This window comes from Piliocolobus tephrosceles, chromosome 20 (assembly GCF_002776525.5).
Source record: "Piliocolobus tephrosceles isolate RC106 chromosome 20, ASM277652v3, whole genome shotgun sequence".
NCBI lineage: Eukaryota > Metazoa > Chordata > Mammalia > Primates > Cercopithecidae > Piliocolobus > Piliocolobus tephrosceles.
Window position 1 is genome coordinate 54,295,427 of NC_045453.1, and position 14,406 is coordinate 54,309,832.

At 39.4% G+C, this 14,406-nt stretch overlaps 1 long non-coding RNA gene across 1 annotated transcript; it reads right to left on the bottom strand.

Annotated features, from left to right (window-relative positions):
- Window positions 1-334: 334 nt before the first annotated feature.
- Window positions 335-10,453, bottom strand: LOC111546508. The gene is made up of 2 exons (XR_002732796.1): window positions 10,408-10,453; window positions 335-626 (listed from the first exon to the last, which is right to left on the bottom strand). It is a non-coding gene; the product is annotated as an uncharacterized LOC111546508 (long non-coding RNA).
- Window positions 10,454-14,406: the final 3,953 nt, after the last annotated feature.

The following is a 14,406-nucleotide window of genomic DNA, read 5'->3' on the forward strand; positions in this document are numbered from 1 at the left end:
CTTATCTTACTGCCCGTTTTCCTCAATCAACCTGGTGAATAGATAGTTAGTGGACATAAACCAGGTTAATGCTTATACCCTCATAATTGTTTTTTTCTTACTGACCATGTTCTATACCCTTCCCTTTGGTGACCCTGACTTCCTCTCTTGTGCTCCTGAAGCTTCCCATCATCATTCTGATACTATTGTGCCATACTTTCTGAATTTGTGTATCTATATATCCTCCATAGGATGGTGAGCTGTTTTAGGATAGTTCATTTGTCTTTCGATTCGCCACAATATCCTGAGTTTATTTTTAGCACAATACCTTACATAACAGATATGCAGAAAATAATTGTCAAATAGGCAAACTTTAATAGTGGACTAGAGACCTTGGGAAGCAGCAAGGAAACCATTGATAAGATAAATATTAACGTGGCAAACTGGCTTTCATTGTTGTGAGAGTTTTTAACAGTTTTTCTCCCACTTCTCATTGGTTTACTATCACTCCTGGCATCCTAAATTAAAGTCAATAAATGTTCTGCCTATATGGGGCAACACTTGAACTCTTTGGAGCAGAGATGTCACGTAGGTTGTAAGAACAAATGTATGGCTCCATGAAGGCTGATAGGAATGTAATTTTTAAGCTTGAAAAGAAAGAGACAGCACTCAGAACTGTATATTCACTTATTTGTATTAGGTAAGCTACCAGAAAAAATTTTAGAGCCATTTCATATGGATAAAAATTCATGTTAAAAGCATTTTCAAAGATTGCATCAAATGTAAGCCCAATCCACTGTCCATAATTTTTTGAGACAGGATCTTGCTCTGTCAGATAGCCTAGAGTATAGTAGAATGGTCATAGCTCCCTGCAGCCTTGAACTACTGGGCTCTAGCAATCCTCCTGCTTCAGCATCCCAAGCAGCAGCTGGGACTACAAGCATGAGCCACCATGGCTGGAAAATTTTTATTTTTTGTAGAGATGGGGGTCTTGCTTTGTTGCCCAGCCTGGTCTGAAACTCCTGGCCTCAAGTGAATCTCCTGTCTTGGCTTCCTGAAGTGGTGAGATTATAGGCATAAGCCACTGTGCCTAGCCTTACTCTTTATAACAAATTTTGATTCTTAAAATATTCATAATGTAACCAACTATGCATATTGCACTAAAAACTTACCAATTAAGTTTCCATTATTTAAAACTATAGGATATTTGAGGCATGAATCACTATTCATTTTATTTTATTTCCTTTTTTTGAACAAATTTATTTATATAAACAAATAGTGTATGAGAGTAGAATATACTTTTAATTCCATGTTTTTGAAAAATGTATTCCAGACTACAGACCATTTTCAACATTTTTTTGTTATAATCTACATACAGCAAAATTTACTCTTTCTGTTGTACAGCTCTGAGAGTTTTTTCTAATGCCTACAGCTGTGTAATCATCATCTCAATCAAGATATGGAACAGTTTTCTCACCCCCTAGTCGCCTAAATTCCCATATGTCCTTTTGTGGCCAACATCTCTGTTTGGACGAACCGAGGCAGGATGGTGCACTTCCGGGTTCTTCTTCACCACCAACTCTTCCCATGTGTGCGAGAATGCAGCTGACGCCCGGGAAGGTGCAGATTAATCAGGCATGCACCAGGTGATGTCAATCCGAGGAGACCAAGCTTTACTTGGTTTCCACTGGTGGCACCTGTGGAGCGTCCCCCCTCCCCCGACATGCCCGTGCCCCGCCTATTGCCCTTCCACTCCTAGAAAAGTCGCTCCCAGCAGATGCGCCGGGGGTGGGCTTTCTCAGTCCCCACTCTTGTCCGGACTGTATTAGAAACTCCAACCCCCTCCCCCCAGCTCCGGTCCCTGAAGCTAGATGACCAAAGAATAAATTTGCAGTTTTGCTTTTAGCCTTGCCTACTCGCTGGTTCTTTTGTGCCCACTCTGGTGGTCTTAGAAAAACAAATCAGTCTCCTCCCACCCCAGCCCCACCCACCACTGATCTGTTTTTTATCCCTATAAGATGTCCCTTTTCCAGAATGCCATTAAATGGGATAATACAGTATATAGCCCTTTGAGACTGACGTCTTTCACGTAACATCATAGTGCCTTTGAGAGTCATCCATGTTGTTAGGTGAGTCACTAGTCCCTTCATTTTTTATTGTTGAGTAGTATTCCTTATGCCATAGTTTATTTACCTCTTTACTTATTGAGAGACAAGGTTTTGGTGATCACATCTAAAGGAATTATAAACGGTCATACACAGTTTTATTTTGTTCTGTTTTGTTTTTTGAGACAGGGTTTCTCTCTGTTGCTCAGGCTGAAGTGCAGTGGTACGATCACAGCTCACTGCAGCCTTGGCCTCCTGGGCTCAAGTGATCGTCCCATCTCAGTGCCCCAAGTAGCTGGGACTACAGGTGCACACCACCACTATCTATTTCTTAATTTTTTTTTTTTTTTTTTTTTTTTTTGTACAGTGGGATCTTGCTATGTTTCCCTGGCTGCTCTCGAACTCCTGGGCTCGAACAATCCTCCTGCCTCATCCTCTCAAAGTGCTGGGGTTACAGGTATGAGCCACCACTTGGCCCAGAGTTTTTTAAAAAAACATAAATTTTCATCGCTTTTGTGTAAATACCTAGAAGTAGGATTGCTGTGTCATATAGTAAATGTATATTTAGCTATATAAAGAAATTATCAGACTTTTCTAAAGTGGTTGTGCCATTTTTTTTTATTATACTTTAAGTCCTGGGATACATGTGCAGAAGGTGCAGGCTTGTTACGTAGGTATATATATACCATGGTGATTTGCTTCACCCATCAACTCGTCGTGTACATTAGGTATTTCTCTTAATGCTATCCCTCCCCTAGCCTCCCACCCCCGACAGGCCCCAGTGTGTGATGTTCCCTGCCCTATGTTCATGTGTTCTCATTGTTCAACTCCCACATATGGGTGAGAACATGTGGTGTTTGGTTTTCTGTTCTTGTGTTAGTTTGCTGAGAATGATGGTTTCCAGCTTTATCCATGTCCCTGCAAAGGACATGAATTCATCTTTTTTATGGCTACATAGTATTCCATGGTGTATATGTGCCACATTTTCTTTATCCAATCTAATACTGATGGGCCTTTGGGTTGGTTCCAAGTCTTTGCTATTGTAAACAGTGCTGCAATAAACATACCTGTGCATGTGTCCTTATAGTAGAATGATTTATAATCCTTTGGGTATATTTATAATCCTTTGGGATTTATAATCCTTTCCTAACAGGATTGAAACAGTAAGAAGAATGTTTGTATTTATCGATGAAAAATTTTGATATGCAATTGAAATAGGGGCTAGTTTTTGTCGTGTGAGGAGGAGCATGCCGGATGTCAGAGGAGTCCCTTGAGTTACTTCCAGAACTCAGAAGTGGAAGGAAGTTATTCCTAACTTTATTACTGGAGCTACTATGGGAATGCTGGGTCAAATGGTATTTCTGGTTCTAGATCCTTGAGGAATCGCCACACTGTCTTCCACAATGATTGAACTAATTTACACTCCCACCAACAGTGTAAAAGTATTCCTATTTCTCCACATCCTCTCCAGCATCTATTGTTTCCTAACTTTTTAATGATCACCATGTTTGTGCTATTTTTTATTACCAACAGCAATATAAAATATTTCCAATCACTTTGAATACTTTAATATTGTAAGGACATTAAACATTTAAACCTTCTTACTGATAGGTAGTGGTATCCCATTGTGGTTTTAATTTTCACTTTCCTCTTTACTACTGCTATTGAACATTTTGTCTATTCAAGCCTTTTAACCATTTTTAAATTCAGTTGTTGACTTTCTCATGACTGTGTTTTAAAAGTTGAATATATGTTGGGGATACAAGTTATTTATCAGATGCATGATTTATAAATGTTTTTCCCAGTTCGTAGCTTGTCTTCATTCTCTTCACAGTGCCTGCTGAAGAGCAGAAATTCTTAATCTTTGATAGTGTCTATAATTTTTTCTTTAATGATCTTACATCCAAGATTTTCTCTTTGATGTTATATCCAAGATTTCTTTGCCTAACTCAAGATCATGAATTTTTCCGCTTGTGTTTTCTACTGGAAGTTTTACAGCTCTATGGGTTATTATTATTATTATTTTTTTCTGAGACGGAGTTTCACTCTTGTTGCCCAAGCTGGAGTGCAATGACGCAATGTAGTTCATTGCAACTTCTGCCTCCTGGGTTCAAGCAATTCTCCTGCCTCAGCCTCCCAAGTAGCTGGGATTACAGGCATGGGTCACCACGCCCAGCTAAGGTTCTATATTTTTTTGTTTGGGTTTATTATACATATTGAATTTTTATACAAGGTGTATAGAAATTTCACACAAGATGTGAACTATGAGTTGAGGTTACATGTGTTTTGCAAAACTGTTTCAATAAAGTTTGCTGTAAAGATTATCATTTCTCTATTGAATTCCCTTTGTACAAAGGTAGAAAAATAATGGATTCAACGTATGGGTCTATATCTGCACTCTCTAATGAGTTCCATTGATATATGTTGGTTAATTTCTCAAATTCTACATCAGGATAGCTCTTTTTTAAACCTCAAAGATGTGAAAATAATTTTCCTTATAAATAGGAGAACTGAGAGCCTTTTGTATCCTTGGCGAATTCAGCTAAACTTTCTGAGCTCTGTTTCTTTATCTGTGGAATGTGGAATTGCATTAACAGAAATCTAAAGTCCTGTTTTTTCTTTCTTTTCCTCTTCCATTCTTTTCCCTTTCCTCTTCCCCTCAGCCTTCTCAGTCCTTCTCACCCTTTCTTTCTCTCTCCCTTCTGCTCCTACCCCCATATTCTTTCCCTGTCTGGTCAGTAGATGGTGCTGTGCTGCAAGACATATATTTGCTGGTTTCTTAAAACTTTTAAATATCACATTATGTCATCTGTTAATTCTACGCCTTATGACTACACTTTGAGAACTGATCCTTAAATTGTTAATGGAACAACGATGTTCACACCCCTCCCTCTTTGAGAAGCAAAACCCCAGGCATGAGTTGGCTACTTAAACTAGGTACACTTTTTCACTGGAAAATTTGTCAAGAGATAAAGGCCTTTGATTAAGAAGAAATATTTTTTAAAAGCAATAGTGGGTAGTGACCCTGAAAACTCCAAATGTCCTTCAGCCGTGTGTGACATTTGAGTTGGTGTGTGTTTACCCAAAGGCCAAAAAATGGATGGCCATGAAGGACATAGGATAGGAAGCCCCTTTGCTCAAAATAAAATCCCAAGGTTAATTTGTTTGTGAATCACAGAGCCAGCTGTCTGTCCTGGCCCAGTATGACTTTTGTGGTGACAGCTGTTTCTACCAAGATTTGACGAGTGGGAATGAGGGCAGAGCTGGTGGTTGCGAGATGGGATGGAAGTGGGAGATGGATTGCAAGTATGGACTCTGGTTTCTTTAAAAAGGAAACCCATGGGTTTTTACATATTCTCAATTGAACTTGTAGTTCCTTTAGTTGCACATAATGCTTTTACTTCCCAGGAGAGAAGAGGTGGGTGTGCATGGTTAGTTGTTTCTTCATGTCCCCTTAGGTTACAATTTAATGATGGGTGTTTAATTTTCCAAAAGTTTACCAAACTGTGAAGGTTTCCATAAAGGGCACTATATTTGCTGCAAAAATCCAGTCTGTATTCCTCTGGCCCAGAAACCCTGAGGTACAGTGAACTCATGTTTCTTAGAGCCTGATTTTCAAAATACCAAATGAAAGGCCCTTCTTGGGGTTTATGGCATCATCCTAGAATTTCCATGTATAAATAATAATAATGTTCATTTGATAGTGCTTTATGGTTTTGAAAAGTAATTTTACCAACATATGCAATTATGCTTTTGCTTAGAAGGTAGATATTTGAATTAGGGCATTGGAGGTCAAAGCCAGAGAAGATCAGTGAGGAAGAAACACATAGGTTACTGATGACTTCTATCCTCGTTTAGGTCTCCAGTTGGGTATTTCAAATTAACACAACTGAGCTTCTACATCCATTCTCTAGCCACTCAATTTCCTATCTCCTCCATCTGGATACATGAAAATGCCATCCTTTCATTTCCTCAGCCCCCAAGCTTTGGAGTTGTCTTTGATTCTCCTGTTTCTTATTCTACACCTGAGCTACAAGCAAAACCTATTGGAATTGCCTTTAAAATACAATGTATTTAGAATTCGAAAACTTCTCAGTACCTCCATGGGTACACCCTGGTCTATTCCACTCTCATCACTTACATGATTTAGGACAAATGTTTTATAATAGATTCCCCTGCATCAGCCCCTGTCCCCACTTTAATTTAGGCACAGTAGCCATAGAAATGCTGTTAATAGGTAAATTGGACCTTGTCAAGTCTTGGCCCAGAACCCTTTAAAGGCTTTTCATCTCACATTGAGGAATTGCAAAGACTTTACAGTGGCCTACACAGTCCTGTGTGATGTGACCTCTTCCATGCTTTGGGATCCTATTTCCTATCACTGACCCTCTCTTACTCACTCCTGTTCTCCTGAGTCCTCCTCAGACGTTCCAGGGGTGCTGCTCTCCTAGGATCTATTTACTTGTTCTTTATATTTGAATGCTCCTCCCCCAGATATGATTCTCACTCTCATTTCCTTCAGATCTTGAATCAATGACACCTTCTTACTGTGGCCTTCCCTGGCTGCTCTACCTAAAATTGGACCCTCTCTAATGCTTTCTGATCTTTTCCTAGCTTAATTTTTTCTTCAGCACTTATTACAATATAATCTGCACTTAATTTGTCTTGCTTAACTTTCTAGAATATAAATTTCATGAAGGCAGGGATTCTTGTCTATTTTATTCATTACTCTACTTCCAAAGCCCAGAGGAGTGCTCGACACAAAAGGAACACTCAATAACTATGACTAAATACATAAATGAATGGATTCTCCACCTTGTTTTCATGGTATGTGTGAGGCTTTGCAAGTACCAACCACCAAAGAAAGACTAATGCTTAACTAGATTCTTGCAGAGTAAAACTCGATGCTCCACCATCACTTTGTGAAAAATAACAGTTTCATCGTCTAAATTCTAGATCCTGACTCAGTAGGTCTGGGAGTCCATATTTATGTATTCCTCAAGAAATTTTAAATCTTAACCGGATCTGGAGGCCCTTTCATCTAGAGAACAGTTTACCTTTAACTCAACAAATATTTATGGGATATATTCTGTATTCCAGAAATTATGCCAGGAAATGGCCCTGCACTGAAGTCTGGTAGGAGAGACAGATGAGTAAAATTACGCTTGCCATGTAGTATAATAAGTGCTTTCCCGAGGCATTTATTAATTGCAGGGGTTGTGAAAGACAAAAGAATAGATCTGAAATGGATCTGAAGAATTCTTAGAGGAAGTGACTCACATTGAAGAGGAAGTGACAAAGCAGGTAAGGAATATAGGGCACTGCAGTTAGGAAAATATCTTGGCCTCTGAGTTCAAGATGATTGCCAGGTTCCTGAGTCATGCCTTGTACCAATGAAGGGGGCAAAGTTAGACAGCCATCTATTTTTGCAAGACCTTCCTACCTTTCTTTTTATAGCCCTCTCTTCCAGGTGTCTAGGATTTTAACTATCTTGAGAGAATAAAAATATATTTCTGGCTTATTTGTCTGGCTCTCCTTTAAAAAGAGTATAATGAGATCCTTTCTAATATTGAGTAGCTATTGATTTTCTAAGGTGTTCACAATTTCAACAACAAGGCAACCTTTAATAATAAAAAAAAAGTGAGGCAGGTATCAGTGACAAGCCAGCAAGGAGATGTTCTTTTGGGTTTGAATCTTCAATTTTCCTTGAGTCACATCACATGAGAAGGACCTTAAGGTTGGTGCTAGAATTGGTCTGCAGTAATTCTCTGCCAATTCATCACAATGCTAGGGGAAATGATAACCACTCTTGTCGCTTCCAAGCTTTGCTATAGGTCTTAGACCGATGCCTTTGTTTTTCTATGCTGCAATTACTCAATTTTTAAATATCATATTTGTGTAGAGCATTCTGCTTTGTTCATTTATATTAGTCAAGGTAAGTAGTGTTTGCTGCTATAACACACAATCCCCAGGTCTCAGTACCTCAACACAATAAAGTTTTATTTTTTTGCTTGTATCATGGTCCAGTGTGAATTCCAAGAGAATGGGGATGGGTCTATTGTTTGGACAGGAGCCTCTGCTTTGTGCATCCATTCAGAGACACAATTATTTTCATAATGGGGCTCTGCAAGATCGAGTCGTGGCTTCAAAAACTGGCCTGACATCTTTCAGATAGCAGAAGAGAAGCAAATGGAACAGGCACTCACTTTAATATGCCTTAAACCAAGAGTCAACTAATTTTTTCTGTAAAGGATAGTACATATTTTAGGCTCTGAGAGCCACCTAATCTTTGTTAAAAACTACACAGTTCTGCCGATATAGTGTGAAAGGAGTCTTAGACAATACATAAATGAGTAGGGTGGCTATGTTCCACTGAAACTTTATTTACAAAGACAGGTGATTTGCCACATTTGTCCTGTAGGCTATAGTTTGTAGACCCCTGCGTTATACCAAAAGGTGTGTCTTCCAATCACATTCCATTGGCAAAAAACAGTCATATGTTCCCACCGAGATGCAGAGTGTCAGGGGAATGTATTGTGGCTGTGTGCCTAAGAAACTGGTGAGAATTTAGCCAGCCTCTGATGCATCATGTATTAGGGGTAGGATATTTCAAATTAACACAACTGAGCTTCTACATCTGGATTATTTCCCAGATGGTGGATGCACTGTTCTCTACTTCCAACTTGTTCGAGGTCAAAAATTTTCCTGTAGAAGACATGATCTCACAAGTTTTCTAAGCTTCTTTATCCTTTATTCTGGGGAACAATGAGGATGGTTTGCTGAAAGTGGTCTTGAAGAATCTTATGTAGACCAGGTGGGAGAGTTTGCTCCCAGAAAAAAATAAGTATTATCTTAAATAGGTGATTGAAGTACAACATGCTATCCACTGGTAACAAGTAATCATAACTGGATGGCAAGGATAAGAATCACTCTATGTTAATTCAACTTTCAAATTCACCCAGGAGCTAAAGCTCTTCTATGTATTGGTTTCCTTTTTTGTCTTCTTCCAAAGTCCCTGGAGATGGATGAAAACCTTGCTCTGCAAGTATGCATTCAAAAATGTAATTATACCAGCAGTAATTTAGTGTGTGGTAATCTGTTTCCTTGCATCTCGAAAGGCCTCCCACTTGATCTGCTGTGGACTCAGAAATAAAGGGTTCTTTCAATAGCCCTGTGAATTAAGCAGAGCAAACATTTGGCTAAGAATAAGGTTAGGGAAGGCTTACTATATAGGAGTTACAAATATCTCACAATCCTTGTTCTCAAACTCTCACACTTTACAATTGTTTGACAGATTGAGTGCAAGCAGTCATGCCTCCAATACTCCACGGCTCCCCTTGCATCTGGCTGGCCTAGTTACTCATTTTGGCCAATAACATGGTAGATGTGATGGTGGAGACTTACATGCTCCACATTCTCTTTAAACTCTTCTGCTCCCATGTGCGAAAGCCTAGGCTAGCCAGGTGGGAGATGACAGAGAACATGGAGTAGAGATCAGCTGTCCCAGCTGAGGCCTTCCTAGTCTAGCCAGCCTGGCAATGTGGCCTCCAGATGTTTGGACAGCTCAACAGAAACATGGACCAGATCAGTAGGACTACCTAGGTGACCTGCAGATTTGGGGGTTGTTACTCAGCAACAGCTAACTGATGGTGTGTCAATTATGTATACTTTTAGTTTCAAGAAAAGACTTACTCACAGGGGTTGGAAAGCAGGGACTTATTTGTATTTATAATAGGAAGAATAAAATTAGGTACAGGGCTGGTTCAGTGCTTCAGAATGACATAAATGAATCTACTGATCATATCTTCCACAACTTAGTTTGCTGGATTTCATTCTGTCATTGGTAGCAACATGGTTGCCAGATGGCTGATTTATCTCCAAAATTATAATGGTGTTAGAGGTGGTTTGAAGAAAGAAGGAAAAAGGGCAAAAGAGTGTGATGGCTGTTACTTTTAACCAGAGAAGTAAAAGGTCTTCTTGAATCCCCATTTTAAAAGATTTCTGATTATGTGTCATTGGGCTAAGCCATTGGGCTAAGTCTATCCCTTGGCTGGAAGGTGTCTGGGAAGGCGGAAGTTGTATCTGCCACAAGAAATCAACAGACAGGTGATTGGTAGGCTATGTTTCCAAAGGATGATTTGCAGAGAAAGTCTCATAGAGGTGGTAACTTTGGGCATGACAAGGGGCTTCTCGGGTAGACAAGATGGAAAAGGGCACTCTGCTAGAGAGAGCTGCATATTCCAAGGTACAGAGCAATGAAGGAACATACCTATGTGAGAGCTTCAAATTTATAACTGAAGCCCAGAAATGGGCAAGTATTCACCAAAGGTAACAAAACTAGAGATTGAACGAGCAGGGTCCATCTTTAGATTGTAGTCCAGGGTCTCACCATACCTGGCAAAAGTAGAATCAATTCTTACGACCTCAGAGTTTCTTGTTCATGTCCCCTTCATGGCCCTTATCACATTGAAACAGTCATCTTTTTACTAAAAAGTAGATCTGGAGGTCACATTATTAGTTGGCAAAATTGTGTATATTACTCAACCTTTTGGCCTTAGTTTTTCCCAAAATACTGCTAAAGACATCACTCAGTTACTCAGAAAAATCACCTCTGATTCACCCTGTTTATAGACATGAGGTTTTGAGATCTACTCATTTCACATCAATAATCCCTCACATTCATCCTATTGGTACCAGCCAGTATAAGTCTCTATTACGTCTCAAATGTCTAGTGTAATAAACTAAATATCTACCTATTTTCTCTGGCCCTTCAAATCCAGCCTGCATTTGAATTTCATGTGGCTCTTTCCAAAGCTCACTTCAGCCAGGCAAGACTGGGCTCAATCCTCTGTCTCCCACTGCCTCTCTAAGTACAAAGTTCTGAAAGTCACTCCAGAAATTATTATCACTTTACCTGGAGAGAGACCTCCCACCTTCAGGTTTGTCTGGGAGAGTCCCAGATCGAGGCTCTTGTCCTGGTGCTCAGTCCAGTTTAGCATTTGTTCTGACCTCTGTCTCTCTCAAAACTTAACCAGCTGGGATGATAAATTACATGACGCTTTTAACTATTTCCTTTTTTATAGCCTTTATTATTCTCTGAAAGTACTGAGTTATTTATTTACCGGAGGCACTTACACTGAACAGTCTACTCAATGCCTGAGTTTCCCTCTTATAAGATTTAAGTGAAAATGAAAGATGTGTGTTTGCATGTGGAGAAAAGGGGGTGAGAGGTGCGAACCGGCAAGCAGGAAACAATTTTAAACTTTTACCCAATTGATGGAGACAGTGCATCAGCAATTCTTATTTAGACATTGTGACTGGTTGGATGTTTTTCATTTTTATCTCATAATGTTGCTCCTACTATTAGAAGTAAAGAAAGGCATTGTTTTTCTTGGTCAAAGGAAGAATGATGATTTGCTCCCTTCTTTGGGGGGGGGGGGTTGAAGAAGGATATAAACTGACAGACATAATGAGAAAAGAGGATAAGTTCTCTTGTCCTCTTCGGTGGGAAGTGCAGGTTTGCTCTGCAAATTCATCTGGGAGATTTTTACTAGCAGGAACTTCCAGTCATCTGCAGTTTTCAATATCTGGAGAGAATCTGCTAGAACATCTATCTGTCTCAAGTTGTGGAGCATGAGATGAAGAGCATCCAAGGACAAGAGTGTCACAGACCCTGAGTTGTTAGAACCCAGACTATTTCTCCCCAGGGATGTCCTTTGCTACTCGTGGTACCTGGAGTCTTAACCCTTACCAATTTCCTCAGCAACACTGTGGATCATGGAAGGCTAACTCTGGTTTACCATTATGCAAAATACAAAATGCATTCCCAGTTCCAGTCAGCAGACTTACACGCATACCTGAGTAGTGTCTATGCCAGTACTTCTGTGAGAGAACTCTAGGCAAATATGCTCTAGGTCCCAAAGGCAGTCTACATTTGCAGAGGAGGTGCACTCTCCAAGTGAGAATAAGCTGGAGGCAGTTGCAATTCTTACCATAGGATGAATTTGAAAAATGACCAGGAAGAGTCAGAATCACACCTGGTACTGGAAGTCATCCTAGATTAGAAAATTAAGTCTGAATATGAATAAAGTGCTTTCCTTAGCAGAGAAACCCAGAAATAAATAAACTGCTGGTTGCCATCTGCTAAGAAATCATTGCTTTTTCCTACTTCTGGCATCTTTTCTTTTTCTGATGTACTTATTTTTTTGAAAGGGAAATAACTCAGTACAGCCAGAAAATAGATACATAGGAAAGGGGATTTACCAAAGGTAACAGATGTTTTTGTACTTTTGAAGAGGTGTAAGGTTGAATCATGCCTTTTAAAACTAGAGATATGCACAGATTACCACCCTGTGGGGGTTATAGGCACTTGGGGGCTTCTTGTCAATTTAATATTTTTTTGAAGTATAATATCTCAGCAGTGAAAGGAAACAGAAGCAGCTAATTCTGAACCTAGAGGTTCTTTCCTGACCCCTTGGTACCTAGGCACAATAGGGTGAGTTCAGGACTGAGTTAAAGTCTAACTCCTTATTTCCTGCCTTTTGTTAGTTTTAATCTGACACTTAAACATACTTCAATGTGGACCTTTGTGTGGGAATGCCTTTGATTTTTTTTTTTCCACTCCCAAGGAATGCCAGCTAAGAGAGGGAGAAAAATAGAATAAAGTTTTAATCACATGTAATATGTATCTTAAGAAATGATGTAGTGCTTTAAACAAAACAAAACAAAACAAAACAAAACACCAAAGTGCTAGACTGCCAGGCTGACCTTGCGGGACCCTTCTCTTAAAGTTAGAGAGAATCTAAGCTTCAGTCTTAGAGAAAGGTGTATTCCCAGTCCTCTGAAGCATGCTTGTGTCCATGAGAAATTCCCACCACACAGGTAATGAGCCACATGGCTCCTGGGTCCATATCCTGTTTTTGTGAATGGAGGCTAAAGCTGTGGTCCTTGGGTTTGGAAAAGTGAGAGCTGTATCATAAATGCTTCCCTTGAGCTAGCTGACCTAGTTACCTGGTCAGTCATTTCAGTGGATCATTGGTTGAATGTGACTAATGGGCCATTAGATTTGAAACGTTTTTGCTTAATGCCGTCTGTTCAGCTGCCTTTATTGGGAAAGTTCCTGTTTCCACTCAAATAAGTGGAAGGGGGATGTCTGGCAGGAGGATGATACATAGGCTTTAGTTAAGGAAAATGATGGAAAAGCAAATAACAGGGAAGTATGACTAAGAGTGATTAAAAGAGTTAAGCAATAGAGTTAACATGGTGCCCTCATGACCACATGTTTAATAGAGTGTGATACATACTTGTGATGCAGAAACCTGTAAACTTGTAATTACTTTATGGAAAACATATTGACTTCAACGTATCAGTTACATTGTAACACATATACATGCACATATTTATTTGTAGGTATATATGTAGTGTGTGCATGTGTGAGTGTGTGTATGTAAACCTGGAAACCATTTGCTTTAAGGGGCCTTATTATATTATTCTGTTGGTATTCTAATGTAGTATTATGATTTTAACAGATACATTAATTTTACTTCCACGTTGCCTTACAGCTATTATGTTAAGTTTAATAGAAAACATTCTCTATATTCTATTAATACACACTCAACCTATGCTATCTGCTAGTTTATGCACAGACATATTCAATAAAAATGTTCTATTACAGTGTTAAAGCATAATTTTCAAAAATCATAAAATCATGACTCTCATCCAAATATAAAACGAATGCACGTCAAAGATTTTATTTGACTCGTTAATAAATGAGGGGACCAGTAAGATCTATTTTTTTTTTTGAGAAGGAGTTTCACTCTTGTTGCCCAGGCTGGAGTATAATGACACGATCTCGGCTCACTGCAACCTCCGTCTCCTGGGCTCAAGTGATTCTCCTGCCTTAGCCTCCCAGGTAGCTGGGATTACAGGCGTGCACCACCATGTCAGGCTAATATTTTTGTATTTTTAGTAGAGAGGAGGTTTTACCATGGCCAGGCTGGTCTTGAACTCCTGACCTCAGGTGATCTACCCACCTTGCCCTCCCAGAGTGTTGGGATTACAGGTGTGAGCAACCACACCCGGCCATGGGGACCAGTAAGATCTTCACTGGTTCAAATGAAAATTTGACTTGCAGGGATTTGTGTAATTCATTTGCGTTGCTATGGGCAGGAATCATTCACATTGCTATTCATTTTCTGCAAATTAACAGTCACCCCTAAATAATTTTGAAATAGCCAAGAAATTTTTTATGTTATTTTCAAGTCTTGAGTGCCTTTTCCAGAAAATAGTTTCTGTTGCCTTCTTCATTAATTCAAGTACTTTT